At 43.9% G+C, this 5,000-nt stretch overlaps 3 non-coding genes across 3 annotated transcripts in view; all 3 read left to right on the top strand.

The window, feature by feature from the left end:
- Positions 1 to 1,598: 1,598 nt before the first annotated feature.
- Positions 1,599 to 3,501, top strand: LOC135194551 (small subunit ribosomal RNA). The gene has a single exon (XR_010309825.1). It is a non-coding gene; the product is annotated as a small subunit ribosomal RNA (ribosomal RNA).
- A 439-nt stretch (positions 3,502 to 3,940) lies between these two features.
- On the top strand, positions 3,941 to 4,097 carry LOC135194537 (5.8S ribosomal RNA). The gene has a single exon (XR_010309811.1). It is a non-coding gene; the product is annotated as a 5.8S ribosomal RNA (ribosomal RNA).
- Positions 4,098 to 4,828: 731 nt separating this feature from the next.
- Positions 4,829 to 5,000, top strand: part of LOC135194564 (large subunit ribosomal RNA) — a 3,975-nt gene continuing 3,803 nt past the window's right edge. The window contains exon 1 of the ribosomal RNA XR_010309838.1: positions 4,829 to 5,000. This exon is cut by the window's right edge and continues 3,803 nt beyond it. This is a non-coding gene — a ribosomal RNA (large subunit ribosomal RNA).

Below are 5,000 nucleotides of genomic sequence, written 5' to 3'. Positions count from 1 at the left end.
CGTCATGTTCTTTATTATTATATTTATTCATCATCATCATCATCATCATTATTATTATTATTATTTTTCGATAAACGAATACGGGTGAAATGAAAATAAATCAAGATAAAACTTTCTATATTGTTGTTTTTTTTTTTTCTTTCTTTTGTTGTTGTTGTTGTTGTTGTTGTTGTTGTTGTTGTTGTTGATGTTGATGTTGCATTGACGTTGCATAATATCATATAATCATATCCTATATATAAAAATATTGAACAAAATATATAATAGAGATATATATATATAATACGGGTTTGGATGTTTGTTTCGGGGTATACAGAGGGGGTTGCGGGGGGGTTGGGGGTTTGGGGGGGGGGTGGGCGGTTAGGGGTGCGTGTCTGGGGTTTGTTCTCTTATGATATCGGATCAAATATGAGAAACGTAAAAAAAAAAAATAAAAAAATTACATTCCGTTCGGACGAGCCGAATGTCATACTCGTCGCCGGGCATATATATGGAGTAGTGACGGTTCGAACGTTCGAACGTCGAACATTGAAATTTGATGCGAGACGCGAAGTGACCGATCACAGTAGTACTCTTGTATAACGAAAAATAAAAATTTATTATCGTTTCCTTTCGTCGTCGTCGTTGTTGCGTCTCTCTGGCGTCTCGATTCGTCGTATCGCGTTATATTATACTTTACACGTAGTATTACCTATGTACGTACGAATCGTCGCGACCGCTGGGGGGACAACATACAATATTCACTGACACGTGGAAATGATGAAAAGATTCTTTTTTTTTTTTTCGTTCTGTAAAACTGTGCCGACCGACGGACGCACGTAAATCTCTCTGCCTCACATGCGCTTCCTCTTATCGTCGTCGTCGTCGCGCTCTTCTCTACAATCTATCCTCATGGAATAGTGTCGATTCATTGTAGTAGATCTGTGCGACGTCGTGACACGACACATATGAGAAGGAAACGTGTTAGAGACCAGAGTTTTTAAAAGATTCAGTGTATTCGTATAATGTGTATAATTTTGATATTATATCATGAAAACGGTCGTTTCTAAAATTCTTTTTATTTTTCATTTATCATGTACAAAAAATACATAACCCGAGTATCGGTACGATCACTCAAACACCGGGCGTCGATCCCAATGTTTTACGATAATAATCGTTGAACAATACATACGTACACGTCGTGTGCGAAGTGTTATTTTAAAATAAACTCGATCTCGTTTAGAACGTTCGAATTCGTGACCGTGATGTGTCATTATGTGACGACGCCGCCGTCGCCGCCGCCGCCGCCGCCGCCGTCGCGATATATAAATATCGTCTCGATAAATATATAAAGCGCGGGGGAGCGCGCGAGCGCGCGCGAGCGAGTGTCTCGTTTGAATTATAAAAGAGTCAACCGTTAAAATCTATCGCGTCTAACGCGATTGACGATACGGTAAGACGCTCGTTTCATACTGTGCGTATATGGTACATACATACATACATGCGTGCATGCATGCATGCATGCGTGCGTGCGTGCGTGCCTCGCGTGTGTGTGTGTATTTTATATGTGAATATGAAACGAGAAGAGAGTTTGACGACTTCAACAAGTCTATGTTAGCTCCCTGGTTGATCCTGCCAGTAGTTATATGCTTGTCTCAAAGATTAAGCCATGCATGTCTCAGTGCAAGCCGTATTAAGGCGATACCGCGAATGGCTCAATATATCAGTTTTGGTTCCTTAGATCTTACTCAGTTACTTGGATAACTGTGGTAATTCTAGAGCTAATACATGCAATCAGAACTCTGACCAGTGATGGGATGAGTGCTTTTATTAGATCAAAACCAATCGACGGAGGGCGTCTCGTCCGAAGTCGTTAATTTTGATGAATCTGGATAACTTTTGCCGATCGCATGGTCCAGTACCGGCGACGCATCTTTCAAATGTCTGCCTTATCAACTTTCGATGGTAGTTTCTGCGACTACCATGGTTGTCACGGGTAACGGGGAATCAGGGTTCGATTCCGGAGAGGGAGCCTGAGAAACGGCTACCACATCCAAGGAAGGCAGCAGGCGCGCAAATTACCCACTCCCGGCACGGGGAGGTAGTGACGAAAAATAACGATACGGGACTCTTTCGAGGCCTCGTAATCGGAATGAGTACACTTTAAATATTTTAACGAGGAACAATTGGAGGGCAAGTCTGGTGCCAGCAGCCGCGGTAATTCCAGCTCCAATAGCGTATACTAAAATTGTTGCGGTTAAAAAGCTCGTAGTTGCATTTGTGCGCCGCGCTGTCGGTGCACCGCATCCGCGGTGATACTGACACGTCTGCGGAGCATATCGTCGGTGAGCCGGCGGTAAAACGCCGGTTCAATATCAAAATCCTATCGCGGTGCTCTTCAGTGAGTGTCGAGATGGGCCGACAATTTTACTTTGAACAAATTAGAGTGCTCAAAGCGGGCTCAAAATGCCGCTTGAATATTTCGTGCATGGAATAATAGAATATGATCTCGGTTCTATTTTGTTGGTTTTCAGAACTCCGAGGTAATGATTAATAGGGATAACTGGGGGCATTCGTATTGCGACGTTAGAGGTGAAATTCTTGGATCGTCGCAAGACGAACATCAGCGAAAGCATTTGCCAAAGGTGTTTTCATCAATCAAGAACGAAAGTTAGAGGTTCGAAGGCGATTAGATACCGCCCTAGTTCTAACCGTAAATATGTCATCTAGCGATCCGCCGACGTTACTACAATGGCTCGGCGGGCAGCTTCCGGGAAACCAAAGATTTTGGACTCCGGGGGGAGTATGGTTGCAAAGCTGAAACTTAAAGGAATTGACGGAAGGGCACCACCAGGAGTGGAGCCTGCGGCTTAATTTGACTCAACACGGGAAATCTCACCAGGCCCGGACACCGGAAGGATTGACAGATTAATAGCTCTTTCTTGATTCGGTGGGTGGTGGTGCATGGCCGTTCTTAGTTGGTGGAGCGATTTGTCTGGTTAATTCCGGTAACGAACGAGACTCTAGCCTGCTAAATAGGCGTCGTCATTTAGGTGTGCTCGATTTCGGTCGAGCAACTCACTGGCGGCGTATTAAAATTCTTCTTAGAGGGACCGGCGGCTTCGAGCCGCACGAGATTGAGCAATAACAGGTCTGTGATGCCCTTAGATGTCCTGGGCCGCACGCGCGCTACACTGAAGGAATCAGCATGTTCTCCCTGGCCTAGAGGCCCGGGCAACCCGTTGAAACTCCTTCGTGCTGGGGATTGGGGTTTGCAATTATCCCCCATAAACGAGGAATTCCTAGTAAGCGCGAGTCATAAGCTCGCGTTGATTACGTCCCTGCCCTTTGTACACACCGCCCGTCGCTACTACCGATTGAATGATTTAGTGAGGTCTTCGGACCGACACGCGGTGGCTTCACGGCCGTCGGCGTTGCTGGGAAGTTGACCAAACTTGATCATTTAGAGGAAGTAAAAGTCGTAACAAGGTTTCCGTAGGGGAACCTGCGGAAGGATCATTAACGTAAATTATCTATCTCGAATGAGTGCGATGATGAACGATAATAAAATTCTAAAACACAAAAATCGACGTTCGGAATGTGTCGTTTCGATGCGAGGACGCGATTCTCTCGTTCTCGAGTCGGAGAGTCGTGTAACGCGTCCTATACTGATATTTTTCGATGTCGATTTCGAGGAAAGTACGATGTGTCAACGCACATACGTCATCTTCAAATAAAATGTATATTTTTTTTTTTTTGTTTTGTACTTTTTTTTTTTTTTTTTATTTTATTTTATTTATTTTTTTTTAATTTTTGAATTTTTCTCTATATACTAAAAAGAAGAGAAAAAAACAAAAAAAAAAAAAAAAATAAAAATAAAAAACTAACTAATATCACTCTGGCGTATAGAATCGTTCGAGTGATCGTAGAAATTATACAACAAAAAAATTAACAAAACCATTACCCTGGACGGTGGATCACTTGGCTCGCGGGTCGATGAAGAACGCAGTTAACTGCGCGTCATAGTGTGAACTGCAGGACACATTTGAACATCGACATTTCGAACGCACATTGCGGTCCGTGGAGAAACATCCAGGACCACTCCTGTCTGAGGGCCGGCTGTATAAAAATATAAACCACACTGTTCGAACGTTTAATGTCTCGTCTCTTTACGTCTTAACCGAAGTAAAAGACTTTGACGTTCGACTCGAACATATGACGGTATCCGCGTTCGAGATCGTTATTACGTGTTTAAATATAATACTTAATATACGCATTTCGTTCTCGGTCCGTTCAAATATAACAAATACGACGATGTGTATGTATGTTTACGTTTACATGCGTGCGTGTATATATAATTTATATTATGTATATTTTTTATATACGTTCGTGTGTACGTTCACGTCACGGAGTTTCGTTATATGCGACGTCAGAGAGACTGAGAGCGTCGCTCGTCGCCAGACGAGGAGCGCCCATCTCCGACCTTTCGATCGTTTCATTGAGTTGTTCTCGATAATTCGAAGAGGGGGTAATCGGAGTTTAGGTGATCTCTTCTCGTCTCGAGATGAGTATGTGCGTTTCTTTTGTTTATTTTCTAATGTCAAAATTTCGAATACAAAAGCTCCGCGATCGTTACGAACGTTTATATACGAGTGTACATAAAGCGCGCGCGCGCGCATAGTTTACGTGATGACATCGAAACATTCGTATATCGAGTAGGCGGACTCGACGTCCGAAGAGCGCGTCGACGCCGACGTCGGAACGACCGGAATGAAAATTCTCTCTCGTCTCGACGAAAGCGGCGCCGTCGCGTTGACGGATATCGCGTCTGCCTCGTTTTTTTTATCGTTGGCCTCAGATCAGGGAGGATCACCCGCCGAATTTAAGCATATTAGTAAGCGGAGGAAAAGAAACTAACCAGGATTTCCTTAGTAGCGGCGAGCGAACAGGAAATAGCCCAGCACTGAATCCCGCGGTTGTAACGATCGCGGGAGATGTGGTGTTCGGGAGGTATCGCTTTC

Source organism: Vanessa tameamea, chromosome 31, assembly GCF_037043105.1.
Source record: "Vanessa tameamea isolate UH-Manoa-2023 chromosome 31, ilVanTame1 primary haplotype, whole genome shotgun sequence".
Lineage (NCBI taxonomy): Eukaryota > Metazoa > Arthropoda > Insecta > Lepidoptera > Nymphalidae > Vanessa > Vanessa tameamea.
Note: the sequence above shows the minus strand (reverse complement) of the source record. Positions and strands in the feature narration are given on the sequence as shown.